Source organism: Lacerta agilis, chromosome 1 (assembly GCF_009819535.1).
Source record: "Lacerta agilis isolate rLacAgi1 chromosome 1, rLacAgi1.pri, whole genome shotgun sequence".
NCBI classification, from domain to species: domain Eukaryota; kingdom Metazoa; phylum Chordata; class Lepidosauria; order Squamata; family Lacertidae; genus Lacerta; species Lacerta agilis.
This window is the reverse complement of record NC_046312.1, coordinates 19256660-19276884: the sequence shown is the minus strand read 5'-3', so window position 1 is coordinate 19276884 and position 20225 is coordinate 19256660. Positions and strand designations below refer to the sequence as shown.

At 48.2% G+C, this 20225-nt stretch overlaps 1 protein-coding gene across 2 annotated transcripts in view; it reads right to left on the bottom strand.

Moving 5' to 3' along the window:
• SYNE3 (spectrin repeat containing nuclear envelope family member 3) overlaps positions 1-18615 on the bottom strand; it is an 81235-nt gene extending 62620 nt beyond the window's left edge. For both annotated transcript variants that reach the window (XM_033140336.1, XM_033140343.1), the window contains exon 1: positions 18330-18615. The gene's annotated coding sequence lies outside the window, so the exon portion shown is untranslated. The remainder of the gene's footprint in view (positions 1-18329) is intronic.
• Between the last annotated feature and the right edge of the window lie 1610 nt (positions 18616-20225).

Below are 20225 nucleotides of genomic sequence, written 5' to 3'. Positions count from 1 at the left end.
TTTCAAATACAAAACGAGAAGTTTCAAATACAAAACGAGAAGTTGTCCTCTGAAGTTAGAGCAACACTTACCGGTAACTTTCTTTGTGCATTTTTTTGTTGTTGCAAGTAGTAGATAGAGGCGGGAGAGGATGGGAGAAATGAAGAAGAAACAGAAAGGAAGTGATGAGTAAGAGGGGAGGGGGGTGGGAAAGCCCAACTAAGATCAGTTTATAGAACCGGAATTAAAAGGAGATGCTTTATGCAGGGAAGGGCTGGAACTTAGAAGCTATGCTGCAGATGCAGAAGATCTCAGTTTTAATCACTGGTTTCTTCTCTCACAAAGGAGCAAGGCTTGAGAAGATGCTTCATAAGATCTGGAGACCTACTGTCAAGTTAAGGAAGCCCAGGGTTGGGGAACCTGTGGCCTTCCAACATGTTGCCAGACAACGTCTCCCATCATCCCTGACCACTAGTCATGTTGTCTAGAGCAGATGGAAGCTGGAGTCCATCAACATTTGGAGTGCCAGAGGTTCTGTGTCAATGCTGAGCTAGGCACCGGTCTGACTCTGTATAAGGCAACTTCATATCGCTAGTCAACCATAACACCCATGACTCTTTTTCCAGGTATTGAGGCAATGAGAGTTTTCCTTTTCTTTATGTATTTTTGTTAAGTAGTACTATTGTGAACAGCAGCTGCAGAGGCAGATTTAGGGGGATACGAAAGGCGCACCTGCACTAAGCGTCAAACCGAAAAGGGCGCCACAACAACATTTCCCTGGTCCTATCTCTCCCCTAACCCACTTGGCAGCTATTTATTTAACAAAAACCAGGTATGCACCTGATGGCGAACGTCACATCTAGCTTGGCCTTAACACGCACTGAAACCTAATATTTTACTTCCTCCTCTTTTCATACTGTCAGCTAGTTCCCATTCATCAGGCGTCTGTCAGATTTTATAAGTTTCAAACATTACTCTTCTGTGCAAGTTAACCGGTTTATTTGATGGTGACCTGGGCTCCACAGAGTTTTTCCTCGGGGATTATCTCTATTTAAATCTTATTTGCCTTTTCAACAGAGGCACCCCTGCTGCGTGGCGGCCTTCAGTTGCATAAAGGGATTGCTCTGGAGTCAGACAAGCGGCCTGCTCCTTCCCCTGTCATCTCTACAGTCATGTGGGAGATGAACAGGAGAAATAGGAATCATTTGTTTGCTTACTTATTTCACAGCGTTTATATACCGCTTGATTGTAATAAAACCTTAAAGTGTTTTACAAAATAAATAAATAATAAAATTATCATTGGGAACCAGTTAAAAGCAATGATTTAAAACAGTAAAAATATAATAATTAAGATCAATGATAAGCTAAAAACCAGATTAAAGCATGTGCCGGCATTCTACGTGTCTGGACAGGCCGCTTGCCTAAACAAAAGTGTTTTTGGCAAGCACTGAAAAGAATACAGCGAAGGTGCCTGCCCTATGTCAATAGGCAGGGAGTTCCAAAGTGCATGTGCACTTTAAAGCCATGCAGCAAATCCTCTCCCATAGCCAGGCATTAGAGATAACAAAAATCTCAAAGTTCCCTGTGAAAAGGAATCGATTGTTAAACCACTCTGGATACTGTAGGTCTGGGAGGGGAACAGGGGGTCTCACACCAATCCTCAACATCCTTGGCAAACTACAGCTCCCAGAATTCTTTGTTGGGGGGGGGAGCCATGTCTGTTCAAAGTGATATCACAACGCTTTAAATGTATGGTGTGAACGTGGCCTTAATTCACCTTCATTTCACCCGGCAATGGTGGGAACTACTTTCAAGGATTTTTGAACTAATTCAGCGAACTTTGTTTAACCAAACTACGGTAGTTCATAACAGGGGCGTAGCAAGCCACTGGGGCACATCATGATGCCTGCGCACAGAGCGACGCCTCCGCCCAGGCCAGCGAAGAGGGGCGTCACGCTTGTGGCTGGCGTGTCACCCCTCCTCGCTGGCCCGCCCCTCTCCATGGCACTAGCTGGCTTGCGGAGCCGCTGTCTGGCTTTCGCCGCTGGCTTGCTTGCGGGCCGGGGCATGGAGAGGGGTGGGCCAGCGAGGAGGGGTGACACCCCTCTTCGCTGGCCCACCCCTCTCCATACCCCGGCTCCGCCCAGGGAGCCCAGCGGTGAAAAAAGCCGCTGAAAGGGGGGGGGAGGAAAACACAGCAGGCGCTTGAAAGCACCTGCTTTGTCTTCCTTTCCCGCCCCCTTTCAGTGGCTTTTTCCGCCGCTGGCTGGAGGCGCCGATCGCGGGGGGTGGGGCCCTGCCCCGAGTGTCCCCCCCCCAGGGTACTACCTGGGGCAGCCCGCCCCCCTGCTCAGCCCCTGGTTCATAATAAGAATAAGAATAAGAATAATTTTATTGGCCAAGTATCAATCATACTTGGAATTTTGCTTCGACTACATTGCATTTTGAGCAGTGCAAATGCTGCACTGCCTGTCCTTGACCCGAGAGCCTCCCAGGCAAAAAAATTGAGACGCAGCAGTAGGAAGGGTGATGGTAGCACCCTGGTATGGCCTTGTACATACCAGGAGTAATTCTGCAGCTAGATGTGGGCTTAGCTACAGTTGACCATAAATCCACCAGGTCTTCTCTTGGATTTGCTGAATGATGGACAAGGAAACCTTCTCCATTAAACAGAAAGTGATGGAGTTACTGAAAGGATCATTTTGGCCCGCTAATTAATCTGCAGTACTTAACTGGTGCTTCCCTTTGCCGTCTAGTGTATGTTTTCAGGGTGGAAGCCTGCGACTCTCCTCTGAGCCTGTAAGGCTTTTTAGGCAAAGAAGGGAGCTTTTTAAACTAGTGCAGCATGTATCTAAGTGTGATCACGAAAGGGCGCTCACTGGGAGACTGCTGGGTAACAAATAGTTAAGAACGCTTTTATGCACTGTTAGCATTCAACCTGCTGAGAATGCCAGTGTCCAGCCCTGGCACACATGCACAGAACACCTTTTTCCTCACCCATGAAAAGGGGACAATGCTGGCCTGAGTGACGCTGGCCCTTTTCATGTTAGAATTTGGGCACTGCCTAAATCCTCAAGGATTAAGAAATCAATTTAAGAATATTGCCAGTGCAGAATAATTTCAGGGTGGCGATAACCTTGCAGCTGCCTGGCTGTAAGATTTCTCCCTAAGCAGGCTTTTTGAATCATATGTTTATCCCTGCTCATCTCTCTGCTTAAACTGGGATTTGGCACTCCATGAGAAAACAGGCTTCCCTCGAAAGAGGTACGAGTCACGGGATGTTGCCTGGGGAGGAACAGGAGACATTTACGATTCATGCGCCTTTGTGGTGGTTTTGCTAGCTCCAGGTGGCTGTCAGCAAGTCCAGTGCCTGATGGGAAAGATCTGTATGCACCATAACAAAGGCAGATTTAAAGAGGGATTTATTTAAAAGAGGATCTGGTGGCTTTGAAGAGTGCAATGAAGAGATTTGCAACCCTTCCAAATGTACAGTGGAAGAAAGCACAGCGACTCTGGACAATCGGTGTGTGTGTGTGTGTGTGTGTGTGTAGCATTGGCAGCTGTTCCAATATTTTTAAGCGACACCATCTCCAAATGGCTGCTCCTTCCCTTCCACAGAGGATATATTTTATTTACTTATACACAAATATCTATCTCAATTTTCTCCTCTGAAAGGAAATGTTCAAAGCAGCAAATGAAGCAGAAAAGCAAACGCAGGAAATAACATTGGCAACATGGAGCTCCAACCCAGAAAGGCACATGGCATGAGCCACACACGATCAGGTCTCGTAGCTGACTTTTGAAAATGCAGTGGGTCAGTTCAGATATCATAATCCCTGTGTAATAAAATGTGGGTAAAATCTACAGCTTATCCTTACATCTGAAATGGGAAACTGTGACTTAATGGGCCTGGTTCAGGATGTAATTTAGTTCCATGCAACGGAGGCTGGGAAAGCCTTGGTCTCTCACACTCCTCCTTTCCCTCTCCTTTGGTGCAGTTGCAAGCAGTGGAAAAGGAACCCTCTCTGGCACCCGGAGTGGGATGCCAAGGGGTGGGGCGAACTGCCCGGTGACGCATGCGCGGCATCCCATATGGACTGCGCATGAGCGGCATCCCGTACATAGTGTGCATGTGTGGGATCCTGTATGGACTGCGCATGTGCGGCATCCCATATGGATTGTGCATGTGCGGCATCCCGTACAGAGTGCGCACGCACAACAGCCCGTACAGTCGCTGTGCGAGAGGCAGTCCATACTGACTGCGCACGCCCTCGGCCGCTCTATAGCTGGGGGGAGGAAGGGGCCATATTGTCACCCCCCCCAGAGTGTCACCCAGGGCGGACTGCCCCCTCCGCCCACCACTTCGTACAGCCCTGGTTGCAAGGAGATCAGAAGCATCCGTGCCCATATTTGAACTAGCCACGGTTTCTCACTATGTCTGAAGAGGATAAACCGTGGATAGTTAAAACCATAGTTTATGGAAATACACCAAGATCAAATCATGGTTTATGATCCTGATTCGTTCCAGTAAAACCTTTAAAGTAACCACAGTTTCCGATTCAGATGTTAATGACAAACTGAGCTTAACATAAGAACATAATAAAAGCCTGCTGGATCATGCTAACGGTCCCTCTAGTCCAGCATCCTGTCTTACAGGGGCCAACCAAATGCTTCTGGGAAACCCACAAGCAGAACCTGAGCTTCTGCACTTTCCAGCAATTGATATGCAGAAGCATCACTGCCTTTGACTGTGGAGGGAGCGCGCAGCCCTCATAGCTAGCAGCCGCTGATAAGTCTTATTCTCCAGCCCACTGCACAGAAATGTACCAAGCTGTTGGCAGCTCCATTCTTCCTCTGCCAGCACACGGTGGGCTAGCAATTTTCTCTGCAGGCTAATGACTTTTGTGGAAATTACTTCCAAAGCTGTGAAGCCACAGTCCACACACACAACTCCCACGCCAAGCCCTTTGTGCTGAATAAACATAGTGACGGGCCAAGCTGTCTCCTCCCAAGCTTCACAGGGGTTTTGCCAGCTTGTGTCACGCAGAACATAACACAGGCTGTCACAGGCTGTCCACCCTCTGCTGCATTCCGCCAGGGATGAGAGTGAAAAATGTGTGTCTTCCCAGGAGCCCAAGAGAAACCTGTCGGGTCACATGTGCAATGTAAGCGATGCGACTCCCATTAACCTGTCACTAATTCTACCTGGAGAGAACGGCATGTTGTGCTTTATTTCTTTTAAGGGCTGTGCTCCTCGGGTTCTCCGCTGAAGTTGCCAGGAAGATAGTTAAGCTGTCAGTTAAAGAGTTGGAAGGAGGCCAGCTCCTCTTAAACCACCAGACATTGATCAGATAGTAAACACTCTCAGTCACCGCTGACCTGATCTGGAGAGACACCAGCCACTTATATCTCAAATCTCTTTATTAAAGTTCCATCGGATCGGTTAGCAGAGTCACCTTTGACTGGTTAGGTACAGGTGCCTACTTGGAAAAAAAAAAGTTTATTCATTCGTTCCAGTAATTATTGGCATTGCAGACTTTAAGTGCTTTAGGTAGTAGATTAATCAACTAAATCCTAGTTGATTAATTGGCAGGGGTGATTTTAATGGGTCCAGGCAAACATAACCACTGGGCCTGAGAGTTAAGGACAGAGTTATCTGGCTGTATTTAAGCATTTGGTTATTGTTTGAGGAGACTTATACTGCTGTTTATTTATTTCACTTTGAAATGGCCCTGCATCCCACCGGTTGCCAATCCCTTTTGGGCTTGGGGGCAGATTTGCAAACCGGAGAAACGGTGGTGGACAGCACGATGCACTGCAACTGCGCACAAACCATGTGGATACACGGTACAAGCACCAACACACTTCACCAGCTCCCTGATCCTTTCAGCTGAAATTATTTGGTTCAGGGACCTTCCCTGCAAGTAAGGCAGGTGATCTATCCACTGAGATATGCTGCTTAATTGGGGATATTAGGTGCCTCCCCTGATGCCACATCATTGGTGATATGCATTAAATCCTCTATGGTCATGCTGCTTAACTTATACTAGCCTTGTGCAGCCGTAGGCAAGAAGGCACCGCACAGAAGTGAGTAAGCAGGCTAGCAGAAATACTTCCTCCTGCTATGGGAATGCAGTGGGCAGCTGAATTAGACACAGAGCTCTCTGTCCTTCTTCTGTCACCTTCCGGCAACCTAGGGTTTGTTTCAGGGTAGTAACTTTTTTGAAAAAACTTTTTTTTGAAAAACTTTTTTTAAAAAAACAAGGTTGGTTTTCAGATGAAAAAGCTCAAATAGCCCTTGCCAGCCAAACGGTTGTATTGTTGTGCTGTGGGTTTTCTAGAGAAAATTTTCCAGGGATGATTGGAAAACTTTCACGCTGGGTTAAACAAGATAGCGACTTCACCAGCAAAATCTGTTTTCCGGGGTAAGCTTTTTGGCATTACCCCTCTTCTTGCCCTGACACGTTCCTGGGCTACCCCTCTGAGTACATGCAGTCTACAGTTGCAAAGCGCAGCATGGGAATGAGTGGAGAGTCAGTGCTGTGGGGCAATTCCTTGCAAGCTGACTGAAATATACTCAGAGTCAAGTGTGAATTTCATGCTCTTTATTCAGCTCATAGTAGTGAGGAATGCAGTTTCCCCAAAACGTCTGCTTTATATACACTATTTACACAATGGGCCCCACATGATTGGCTAATTCCGGGATACTCCTGTATGCCAATCAGGTTGCGGATTCACTTCCACCTGGAGCTGGATTGGGTGGCTCCTGCGGACCAATCAGACTGCTGCATTCTGGATCCTATTGTTCTAGGACCAATCAGACTGCTGCATTTTGGATCCTATTCAACTCAGTACATAACACTGATCCATTAGAAAGGAAGGGCTCTAGCCTACTGCTTCATCTGACATGCTTCAGTCTTTCCTTGCAAGAAGATCAGAGGCTGTGTGTGTGTGTGTGTGTGTGTGTAAGGACACAGACCAGCAACTCACTTGCATCCACATGCAACGATTGGTCACCAGCTGTGTTTGAATCTACTTAAAGATAAGTTTTACATTTAACAACAACAACAACAACATTTTTTATTATTTATACCCCGCCCATCTGGCTGGGTTTCCCCAGCCACTCACTCTGGGCGGCTCCCAACAGAACATTAAAAACACGCTAAAAGATCAAACATTAAAACTTCCCTAAACAGGGCTGCTTTCAGGTGTCTTCTAAAAATCAGATACAGTGGATGCTCGGGTCTGCACACGTGCGGGTTGCGATTTGGCTCTTCTGCGCATGCGCAAAGCGTGATTTAGCGCTTCTGCGCATGCATGAGTGCTGAAACCTGGAAGTAACCCCTTCCGGTACTTCTAGGTTTAGCGTGGTATGCAACCCAAAATCGTGCAACCTGAAGCGGCCGTAACCCGAGGTATGACTGTAGTTGTTTATTTCCTTGACATCTGATGGGAGGGCATTCCACAGGGCGGGCACCACTACCGAGAAAACCCTCTGCCTGGTTCCCTGTAGCTTTGCTTCTTGCAGTGAGGGAACCACCAGAAGGCCCTTGGTGTGGGATCTCAGTGTCTGGGCTGAACGATGGGGGTGGAGACGCTCCTTCAGGTATACTGGGCCGAGGCCGTTTAGGGCTTTAAAGGTCAGCGCCAACACTTTGAATTGTACTCGGAAACATACTGGGAGCCAGTGTAGGCCTTTCAGGAGTGGTGTTATATGGTGGTAGTAGTAGTAGTAGTAGTAGTAGTAATACCAAACCTTCCTAGTGGTGCAGTAATAAAACTGTTAGCACATTTAGCAAAGCTAAGCAGGGTCTGGTATGGTCTTAAATTGGATGGGGGTCTCTGTGTTGAGATTCCCGTATTACAGAGGGTTGGACTAGATGATCCTTGGGGTCGCCTCCAACTCTACAAGTGTCTGATTCTAACAACACCAGAAAAAAAGTGATCAGGCAAACATAGGAAGCTGCCTTATATTGAGTCAGACACCTTGCTTCCTCTAGCTCAGTGTTATCTATAATGACTGGCAGTAGCTTTCCAGGGGTTTAGATGGCGGAAATTCCTAACCCTTCCTGGAGATGCCAAGGCAAAGCAGACCCTGCATCCCTTCCCCAAAAATCTATGCTGCCATCAGGGCCTCCGCGTCCATTAAGGCAAACTAGGCAATTGCCTAAGGCGCCAAAATGTAGGGGGCGCTGGCCAGGCTTGGGCGGGGGGGTGTGGGGTGGGATGGGCTAGCAGCAGCTTCTCCGCTGTAGTGGAGAGGTGCTGCTTGCCCCCTACACCACCCCCGGCTCCTGCTAAAGCAGGCTTTGGCGGGGGGGGCGGTGCCAGAAGGTGGTCTCGCTTAGGACACAAAAAACCCTAGCAGCGGTCCTGGCTGCCATTATATTTGCCTTAGAAAGCATTGCCTTTCTCTATGCAGAGTAATCAAGACCTAAAGTCTAATTTCTGCACGATATGGGCAAAGCCAGCCCCCTAATTACGCCGCTTTAGCCAGAAGAACAAAAATTTGCCTTGCAAAACCAAATAGGCTAGAGGGTGGAGGAAGGGAGGAAGGGATCTCATTCTTCCATGATGCAGATTAGGCCAGAAGCAGTGCGTCCTATCATTAAAATGGGTCCGGGCTGCTTAATATAGCCGCAATGAAGAGCTCAACCTCCTGTGAGTCACTGTCTTTGCAAGAAGGCTGATGGCTTCCTGGGAGGGACTCAATTCAATTTGTTGGTTTCAGGATGGGTTTCAGTGAGTGACGAAGAGGCCAGGCCTCCAGAGCCCTGATTTACTCTCCTAAAATGGTGATTCATTTCTGCAAAGCACAGTATTCTTAATAAATGACATCTGTTTATTCCTTTCACTGGCCCTGTAGGGTTGAAAGTCAGCCTCACAACAGCCTTGCAGCCTACCCCTGCAAAACTTGTTTGTTCAGAGGAACCATCTGTTGTCAGAACTGGACAGCCAGATATGTAGGGCTGGCCAATGTGTGGCCCTCTAGATGTTGTTGGAGGACCACTCCCGTCATCCTTGACCTTTGGCCATGCTGACTGGGGCTGATGGGAGTTGGGGACCAACAACACCAGTGAGGCAACAGGGTCTGCATTCCAGACCAGAGAGAGAAATGTCCAGTACTGAAGACAGGGCTTGAATTGGAGTCGCAGAATCTGTTTCCAATGACAGTCCAGCTAATATGATGCCCTTCTGATGCTGTTGGACTACAACTCCAATGAGCCTTAACCAACATAGCCAGCGGTCAGAGAAGATGGGAGCTGTAGTCAAGGATATTGGAACATTGACAACCGCCATCTTACAGGGCATGCCCTGAGGCAAATCATTTTATGCATCTATTACTGGTCCCATCACCTCCTGGAAAATAGAAGGGGAAGAAATGGAGGCAGTGAGAGATTTCACTTTCTTGGGTTCCATGATCACTGCAGATGGTGACAGCAGTCACAAAATTAGAAGATGCCTGCTTCTTGGGAGAAAAGCAATGACAAACCTAGACAGCATCTTAAAAAGCAAAGACATCACCTTGCCGACAAAGGTCCATATAGTTAAAGCTATGGTTTTCCCAGTAGTAATGTACGGATGTGAGAGCTGGACCATCAAGAAGGCTGATCGCCGAAGAATTGATGCTTTTGAATTATGGTGCTGGAGGAGACTCTTGAGAGTCCCATGGACTGCAAGAAGATCAAACCTATCCATTCTCAAAGAAATCAGCCCTGAGTGCTCACTAGAAGGACAGATCCTGAAGTTGAGGCTCCAGTACTTTGGCCACCTCATGAGAAGAGAAGACTCCCTAGAAAAGACCCTGATGTTGGGAAAGATGTAGGGCACAAGGAGAAGGGGACGACAGAGGATGAGATGGTTGGACAGTGTTCTTGAAGCTACTAACATGAGTTTGGCCAAACTGTGAGAGGCAGTGAAGGATAGGCGTGCCTGGCGTGCTCTGGTCCATGGGGTCACGAAGAGTCGGACACGACTGAACGACTGAACAACAACAACAATGATTCACCTTTCACATGCGACTCAAGGCCATTTGCAAACACACCACTAAGTACAGCTAAAAATTCAAAAACAGTACAAAACAGTACAAAAAAACAGCTAAGTACAAATTTAAACACAATACAAAATGGACAACTAAGGTAGAGGCCTTTTTCGTCTATCTGGAACAGGTTGGCGAAACAAGAATGTCTTCAAATGTTTCTGGAAACAACAAACAGCAGGGGTACCTAAACAGAGATGCTGTTTGGCAAAAATTGGGGCAGCCACACTGAAAGCTCCGCTCTGAGTTACAGTGGAGGGGTCTTCTGATATTTTAGGGACATGTAGGCGAAATTCCCTCCGATAGTTGCAGTGAACTTGCTAGGTGTATGGGGTGTTAGGCAGTCTCTCAAGTAACCTTGTCCCTCGCCCAAATCTCTGCATCTGAAAATTTTCCTTGCACAGATCTCCAGGGTTTTCAGGGTCCAGATTGCAAGGAGGCACCCAAGCACAGAATTCCCTACAGACGTTTGTGCTGAACATGTGAAGGTCAGCCGTGGTGGAAGGGGCACACGCATGTCCCAAAGCCCCCTGTAAACTTCTTTCCATTGCATGTTCAGGCTGAGGGCTCAAAGAAGGTGTAAAGATTTTTGACGGGGAAAGTGCAAAAAGCAAAAGGCACCTCTTGGGTGACTATCAGCGGTAGGTTGGTCAAACCAATCAATAAAAGGAAACACCTTTATCAAATTTTGGGGTGTGGGTGGAATTTTTGAGAACGAGCGCCCTGTGACCAGTTTATTCCGATGAGCAAGTTAAAGGCTCCCTACGACTTGCCAAAAAAACACTGAGGTTTCCTGCCGAGATGCAAGTCATAGAGGAAATGAGAAGTTGGTTTCATTCAAGAGCCCATTGGCTGGAACGCTTCACGATGGGGAGCTGCTGCAAAGCTGTTGCCTCCCTGTTGTGTGCCTTCTAGCTTCCTACATATTGGAAGCTCCTCTGAAAACCATTAAAAATAATTGGTGACGCCGCTGCCTCGTCTTTAAAAAGAAACAATGGCTTGTTGTGGTATCCTGGGCCAGGCCGGCACACCTTCTGAATATGTGGGTGAATTATTTAGAAGCAGGCATATATCAGAGAGGAACCATAAGGACCAGTTCTTGAGCACCTTGCCATGGACTGGCTGGATGCAAAGGTGTGGCAGGAGGCACCAGCCAGGGAACCCCCAGGGGAAGAAGGCTCAGAGCCAGGGGGTTTGTGTTGGGATGGTGATGAGTGGTCCAAGGGAGAGCAGACTGTGGCCTCCTGTTGTTAAGTGTGGCTGTCCAGAAGCCCGTGAAAAGGACGTGAGCACAACTCTCCCCACTTGCGATGTCCAGAAACTGGTATTCAGAGGCACTGCTGCCCCCAACAGTGGAGGTGGAACACAGGTACCATGTCTGATAGCCACTGATAGCTTTATTCTCCACGAATTCGTCAAATCATGGGAGGAATCTGAGGCCAGCCAAGGAGGGGCCAAATGAGGATCAGGCATGCCAGGGGGTTCAGCTGGGAATGCAAGCCGCACCTCCAGAACCCGAGGAAAGCCTTTTTGGCAAGGCCTGACACGCTGCTGTGTAAACACGGGGCTTGCCTTCTCCTCTGGCGGCAGATAAAAGAGGAGGGCAGATGGCGTAAAAGGGAACGTAGCACACCACGGTGGAAGAGAGGAAAGGATGCAGCTAATTCCCTGGGAATTAAATCCCTCACATTGAGAGTTTTTAGAAGCAAGAAGAAGAAGAAAGGCTGGGGGGGGGGACTGGATTCAGCAAAACTCTCCTAAGGAAAAAGAGGAAGGTGTTGCACGGAGAGAGATTACAACCCCCTGAGTTTGGGGGAGGGAATCGCGAAAAGATGGGTGGGTAAAGGGATTAAGGGTGTGTCTGTAAGGAAGCTGGTTCTTGCTTGTGCTTCGGCTCCTAGTGGAGGAGTGTAAACTCTTAAGAGCAGGGGCACCAGAGAACTTCACGCCTATAGTTCTCTTGCAGCTTGTATCCCAGCCAGTTATCCCTACCCATCCAAGTTAAGTACTGGTGTCTCTGGCGTCCTCCAGATGTTTTGGACCACAACTCCCAACAGCCCCAGCCAAACCATTAGCTGGTTGTGGCTGATGGGAACTGTAGTCCAAAACAGGCTGGCCAACACTAATAATAATAATAATAATAATAATAATAATAATAATAATAATATTCTTTAGACCCCACCCATCTGACTGGGTTTCCCCAGCCACTCTGGGCAGCTCTGAATGGTTCCACTAAATGGCTGTGGAGCTCCATGGCTACAGATAGGGGCCTTTTCCATCTGGAAATGCCAGGGATTGGACTGGGGCATTCTGCATACAAAGCATGTGTTCTACCCTTAAAAAGCATGTGTTCTACCCTTATCATTCTCCTAACCCATACTGCTTACAACACACCCTCCCTGTTGTATATGTAAATCCACTTATAGGTCATGCTCCATGCAACTGATGAGGCAAGAGTCTTGTCCACTAATGCTATAATAATGCTGCTAGTGTTTAAGATGCCCCAAGACTCAGTTTGAGCCTGTGGCAGCCATCTACCTTGCAACGCCAAACTGTTTCTCTCTTTTTAGATACAGTGTCCCCCCAGCACCAGAACATAAGAAAAGCCTGCTGGATCAGGCCAATAATGGCCCATCTAGTCCAGCATCCTGTTCTTAGAGCAGCCAACCAGATGCCTGTGGGAAACAGGCAGACAGGGCCCAAACCCAAGAACACTCTCCCCTCCTGTGGTTTCCAGCCACTGGTTATTCAGAAGCAATACTGGCTCCAACCCCGGAGGCAGAGTCCAGCCATCATGGCTAGCCAGCTGCTGTGAAGTGTGTCACAAAGCTGTCGCCAGCCACTAAGCTCCTTTTCTGGCTCTCCAAAACCATCGAGCAAAACCCTTTGGCGAGCTCTGTTGAAGATCACTGCCCGTTGGTGAGTCCTCAGGTTAAACAAAAGTTGGCAGCCTTTTCCAGCTAATACCACACAACAGCACTGTGTTACAAAGAGGTGTGTTAATAAAAGGGTGTTGTTGGATTTCAGCCGCAGACAGCAGGGCCAATAGCCAGGGACCATAGACCTGTAGAGTTGGAAGCGACCACCCATCTAGTCCAACCCTCTGCAATGCAGGAATCTTTCTCCCAACGTAGTGCTCGAACCCAAGACCTTGAGATTAAGAGTCTCACGCTCTACTGACTGAGCTATCTAAGCTGGGAGCTGCAGTACAACAACAGCCCAAGAGAAACAAGTGCCCCCACCCTGGCCCTAATAAAAGGAACATATTGAACAGCCTCTCTAAATCCACAAAATCGAAAAGGCTGCTGGCTGTCTTCCCCTCTGCACAAAGAGCTGGATGGTTTGGCATGAATGCTTTGAAGCTGGCCAATGGCAAGCAATTTATTCGGCCCTCCTCAGGTTTCCCTGCTGAATCGAGTGGGTCTTCCATGCTGCCCAGCCTCTTTCGTGCAGGCGCCTCCCTTTCTGGAAAGAGATATTTTGTTTATCCTTGCAGAGACAGGCCCACCAAGCAGCCAGCAGTGGGAAGGCACCAAAATGTGCCAACAACACACGTCTGCGATGCAAAAGGTCATCACGTGCCGGGCTGTAATTATACCCCGGAGAGCAGCTCTTTTGGCGGTTTAACTCTGCTGAGGCACAAGCCAAGACTTGTGCACAATGCTAATGGGTGGTGAATAATGAATGTGTCTCACACGGAGGACAAGCCATAGTGTTACAGTAATCTGATGGACAAAATGTTAACATGTTTCTCCACCCCACCCCTTTAGGTCCTATCTGGAGCCACTAATAAAGATGTAAAGGCGGAGGCTTCAGGAGGGCTCCTGAAACTAATTAATGCCTGCTTCTACTTGGCATTAAGAAGAATGCTTAGCATTTAAACAGGGGATTTCAAAGTGCTCTATGTATATCATCTCAATGATCTTTAGAACAGGTAATGGACAGGTAATGGGGGGAATTAAATCAATGCAAAACAGCAAAACCTTAAAAGTAAGTACAGTGGTACCTCGGGTTACAGACGCTTCAGGTTACAGACACTTCAGGTTACAGGCTCCACTAACCCAGAAATAGTACCTCGGGTTAAAGAACTTTGCTTCAGGATGAGAACAGAAATCGTGTTCCGGCGGCACGGTGGCAGCGGGAGGCACCATTAGCTAAAGTGGTACCTCAGGTTAAGAACAGTTTCAGGTTAAGAACGGACCTCCAGAACGAATTAAGTTCTCAACCAGAGGTACCACTGTAGTCTGCAATACTGCATTAAATGCTGCAATTAAAACACGCTTTAATCAAATTAAAGCAGCAGTTTCATGCCCACCCATACCTGCAGCACTGAATGCAGTAGGATTGCTTAATCCACTAACTTCCTAGCATTCTTCAGTTGCCTCTAAGGTGAGGTGCCTATTTGACTGCTTCAATATGCAGACTTGCACCTTTTACAAAGGCCATGTATTGTTCGTTCTGCATTTGTGGCGAGTCAGTCCCTTACTGTGGCCATCCTTTGGAACTCCCTGCCGATTGACATTAAGAAGGTGCCCTTGCTATTTTGCTTTAGACACCTGTTGAAAATGCTTACCCAGACAGGCAATTTAGTTACTTATATTCATTCTAAAGTTTATCTGTGTTTGCATGGTGTTTGTTTTATGTACATTTGTTTTTAATTTGCTTTCTGGATTTTAGCTGTGTTTCACTTTGGACAGCTTTTTGATTAAGCACTTAAATCACCCAAACAAACCAACAATGCCTTTGTGCTCATTGCACTGGAAGGCTAGAGCGGGCTCACTTTTTGCTGAGCAGCCAGCCAGCATACTACCTTTGCAGTGTCCCTTATATCTCCCTAAGGGAAGATATACATGTTTAATATTTTAATATTCTGTTGGGAGCCGCCCAGGGTAGCTGGGGAAACCCAGCCAGATGGACGGGGTATAAATAATAAGTTGTTGTTGTTGCTGCTGCTGCTGCCGCTGCTTTTTTAGGCTGGAAGCTCAAGGATGGTATAAGATCTCCAATCATATACCCATTGGCTTGGCTCAGGCACAATTAGCATTGCTGGTGTCCAATCACAGAAGGCGAACAGGTGTGATTGGAGAAGTTTCTCCACCAACAACATCTACCTGTGTTTTCCCACAGCTATATACTTGCACCTTGCACGAGCACCCTAAGTATCTTGTTTTCAGTTTATGCTTATGCTGCAACTTACAAGTATTATTCAAATTAGGAAAGGTAGGCAAAGGAAACAAGAACATTGTTGGAAACTGCCCGTTTTCCTCATTTTTTCAAAGAGTAAGGTGGATCATAAAGCTAAAACATTGTGTTTTCTTGAGAACGCTGTAAATTAGAATGAGAGCAAAAAAAACATCAAGGGTTGTATTCAACTAACTTTTACTCGGAGTAGACAAATTGAAATTAATGGGCCTAAATTAGTCATGGCCATTGATTTTGGTGGATCTTCTCTGAATAAAAACTAGTTAAATGCAACCTGAGACATATATAGTACAATTGCAGGTTGATCCCACTGTCCCTTTCCACAGACCAGAAAGGAGGGAGCTGGAATGAGAGCTGTGCTTCAGCGGTCAAGCAGCTCAGGCTGTACATAGCAGCTGAAGGCTCCATCCCTAGTTTGTAACAGGTGTATCCCTGCACCTCCCCCCCTCCCAAGTCACTTCACATGCTGCTAGGCAAAGCATCTCTACACCTGCTCTGCAGTTCCTGCTCAACTGTCTCCTCTGCGGGTGGGTATGTCAGACAAACCCAGGCAGCTGGTAGGGGACCTCCAGTCCAAGGAATCCTAGGACTTGTAGTTTGCTAAGGGTGGTGGGAAACTGTACCTCTGTGAAGAGTAGACTACACTGGGCTGGAGTGTGTGTATGTGCTTTAAGTGTATGGGTATGCACACAGCTCATGGCCAAGCAGGGATTTGACCCCTGTACCAAATTGCACCCTTCTATCCACTGAAAGAGCAGCGGCACCCGAACATACGTACATAAGAAGAGCTCGCCGGATCAGGCCAACTAGTCCAGCATCCTGTTCTCACAGTAGCCAAGCAGATGCTGCTGTTGCTTCCAGCAACTACCGTTCAGAAATACTGCTACCTCCAACTGGGGAGGAAGATCTTTATCCTCCACAAATTTGGCTAATCCTCTTTTAAAGCCATCTTTAAAATGGTTGGGAACCATTAGTGGCTGATAGTGAGTTCCATAGTTTAACTATGTGGTGCATGAAGAAGTACAGGGATGTGAGCCTCTTGGGCTTGCCAATCAGAAGGTCGGCGGTTTGAATCCCCGCGAAGGGGTTGAGCTCCTGTTGCTCTGTCCCAGCTCCTGCCAACCTAGCAGTTTGAAAGCACGTCAGTGCAAGTAGATAAATAAGTACCGCTGCGGTGGGAAGGTAAAGGGCGTTTCTGTGTACTCTGGTTTCTGTCACGGTGTTCTGTTGCGCCAGAAGTGGTTTAGTCATGCTGGCCACAGGAAAGGTGTCTGTGGACAAACACCAGCTCCCTTGGCCTGAAAGCGAGATAAGCGCCGCACCCCATAGTCACCTTTGACTTGACTTAACCATCCAGGGGTCCTTTACATTTACCTTTTTAGTTTAACTATGTGGTGCAGGTGCATGAAGAAGTACTGCAGAAGTTCTTTCTTTGCCACCTCCCCTCCTGGTTTTCCTTAAGTGTAACAGGTATGAAGGAGTCAAAGGTTTCAAGCTACTTTGGGAGGAATCCTGCCATTTGACGTTTTGGAGGGAAGTGTACCAGCCCATTTCAGACCAATGAATTATTAATATACCGGTAACTACTTTAGGATAAAGTGAAAATGGTTCTTAAGATTTGCCACCCCTACAGAAGGGGGGCAAAATTTAGGTGGAGGGGATTTGCCAAATATTGTGGGTAGAACATGAGACTCTTAATCTCAGGGTCATGGGCAAAAGATTACTGCATTGCCAGGGGTCGGACTAGACGACCCTCGTGGTCCCTTCCAACTCTGCAATTCTATGATGGAACTACTGGATTACAGTATAGGGAATTACAACAAAGGGCCGCAGCTCAAAGGTAGAGGAAGTGATCTGTATGCCGAAACCCCCTCCCCCCCCCACTCCGATCCCCAGCGTTGGAGGAGGAAGAAGCGTAAGAAAATGAACAGAAAAATATATTCGAGACAGTTAATTCTGAACGAAACTCTGTTGTTAGTTTCTATTGGTCAACGACCTAAGAGAGGAGGGCTGGGAGGAGCTCAGACCGAGGCCGTCCCTTTTTTCGGTAGTATTAAAACAAAAATAAACAGTTACTTCTGGACCCACAATTACGCCTGAAATTCTCCACTGGCGGAAAAATGAGGGAGGAGGATTTCGCCAAATATCGTCGGAGGTGGAACAGAAGTTCTTTTTTCGGAGAACACCCCACACCCCAAACAATGCCCCATACTACAAAACTATCAGGAAATGTATCCGTGAGAAAATATCGGCCCAGCTGTTAACATATATTCTCTCTCTCTCTCTCGCTAAAAAAGGCGCCTTTTTTCCAGAAGCGCCTCCTCCCACGAACTATAAATAAACCGCTACATTATGTACGATACAAGGAGGCAATTGCACAACCGGCCCCTTTCTGCCAGCGCCCCTCGCTCCCCACCCCGCATCTCTGCTCATCGCATTTTTCAGTTTCTATTTTACAGAAATATCTACTTTGTTAAACCATAGACTAGAAAGTCCCCCTCTCCATTTGCCTTTCCATAGCGCACCGCGAGTGCCGCATGCAGCACCTTCGCCTGCAATCCTAAAAGATCACCCTGAGACTTCCTTCCAACATGCAGAAGCAGTTAGGATCCGCGCCGCGCGCAAACCGCTTTCACCGCCAATCTATCTATGCGGCAGCGGGCAGCGGGGAATCTAATAGTAATAGCAATCGATACATTATTAGCGTCCGGAAACACAGACGGTGGTGACGCTGCCCCGCGCCGCTTCGAAAAAGTTCCCAGGCTTCAGGCTTAAAACTGGGAGGGGGCCGGGCGGGGACACCCGGCTCGGGGTGACATTTCCCCGTCTACGCTTTTAGCGCGCGCGGCGACCGCTAGATCCCGAGGAGGGCAGGCTGCGAGGGGGGGGGGCATGAAAAGTTTTGTCTGCCCATCTCCGAGGAAGCGCAGGAGATGAGCCGCGTCAAGGGAAGAAGGGGGCACCCAGTTGCCAGCAGCCGGTGCCCCCGAACCGAGGCTGAGGGTGGAGCCATCGGCTGTCAAAGTGACCGCAAAGGCGAGCTCCGGTCGCGCGGCCGAGGAAAGCCCTGCTGTGGGTCGTCCAACGTCAGCCCGAGCGCGCCACTCACCTAAAAGGCATGGAGAGACAGAGGGAGCGCGCGAGGATCCCGGTACAGAGGAGGCTCCTGCAGCAAAATAAAGGCAGCCTGCAGCCGGAGGGCTCCAGGACCCGGAGCTGCGGCGGGGCCGTCGATGGCGTTGCCGGAGACTCCTCCCTCTGGGCCTCGCTCTCTCCGCCTTCGCCGCCGCTTGCCCTGCCTGGGATCGGCCGGGCTCATCGCTCCGCTCTGCAGAGAGCGCTGCGCAAAGGCGCGGCGGGACAGGTGTCCGGGGACGCTTTGGCTGAGCGCGCCCCGGGATCGAAGGCGCGGGGTGCTTGCTGCAGATCTTATCTTCCGGGGTCGGTGGGTGGCGGCGGCGGCGCGGGAGACATCCTTGGTGCTTGTGTTATGTAAGCGCGTCAGGAAGGACTGCTTAAGAGGCCGGACGAGGCTTATGCAATGGCCTGATGCTCCCTGGGGGTCGAGGCTTGCAGTTGCGGGAACGAGTTTATATACCAAATTCACATGGCCTGCATTGGCACGATGGCGCCTTTGAGCTTCACGCCGCAGCCGCAGCCGCCCCTGGACACAGAGGCCTCTTTAGCCATGGCCTTTTGCGCGTTCAAGGTTACCGCATTCAAAAAGACAAGGGGGGCGAGTTAGTTTGGCCCGTTGCAGTTTGGTTTGGCTTTCCGTGCTGGAGTCGCCTAGGCTTCTCAACCCCTTTGAACCACAGTAACTTTATACTGAGGAGGAATTGAAGAAGTGAGGAGGAATTGAAGAGTGAGGAGGAATTGAAGAACCTTTTAATGAGGGTAAAAGAGGAGAGCGCAAAATATGGTCTGAAGCTCAACATCAAAAAAACTAAGATCATGGCCACTGGTCCCATCACCTCCTGGCAAATAGAAGGGGAAGAAATGGAGGCAGTAAGAGATTTCACTTTCTTGGGTTCCATGATCACTGCAGATGGTGACAGCAGTCACGAAATTAGAAGACGCCTGCTTCTTGGGAGAAAAGCAATGACAAACCTAGACAGCATCTTAAAAAGCAAAGACATCACCTTGCCAACAAAGGTCCGTATAGTTAAAGCTATGGTTTTCCCAGTAGTAATGTACGGAAGTGAGAGCTGGACCATCAAGAAGGCTGATCGCCGAAGAATTGATGCTTTTGAATTATGGTGCTGGAGGAGACTCTTGAGAGTCCCATGGACTGCAAGAAGATCAAACCTATCCATTCTCAAGGAAATCGGCCCTGAGTACTCACTAGAAGGACAGATCCTGAAGTTGAGGCTCCAGTACTTTGGCCACCTCATGAGAAGAGAAGACTCCCTGGAAAAGACCCTGATGTTGGGAAAGATGGAGGGCACAAGGAAAAGGGGACGACAAAGGATGAGATGGTTGGACAGTATTCTCGAAGCTACTAACATGAGTTTGGCCAAACTGCGGGAGGCAGTGAAGGATAGGCGTGCCTGGCGTGCTCTGGTCCATGGGGTCACGAAGAGTCGGACACGACTGAACGACTGAACAACAACAACAAACTTTATACTGGGTGCCTTTCCCTCCCTACACACGCAGGGCGTACCACACCAATCATGGGCATAGCCAGGGGGCGTCAGGAAAGAAAATAAAAATACTTAACTAAAAGTAGAAATAATCAAAGTACATTGAAATGATCTCTGAGATACCACAATCTCCCTCCCTAGCGAACATTTCCCTAGAAAAAGTCAGTGCCTGCTTTTGTTCCACTGATACATTGGAGCATGTCATTTTGTTTATTGCAAAACAAAGCAAAACTATCCCACAGTATGAAAAAACTATATGCAGCATATAAACATCAACACAAACCCTCTCAAAAGAGCCAGTTGATCTTTACTAGTATTAAAAGTTTAGGTCAGAGGTTTTCAACCTTTTGAGTTCACGGTTC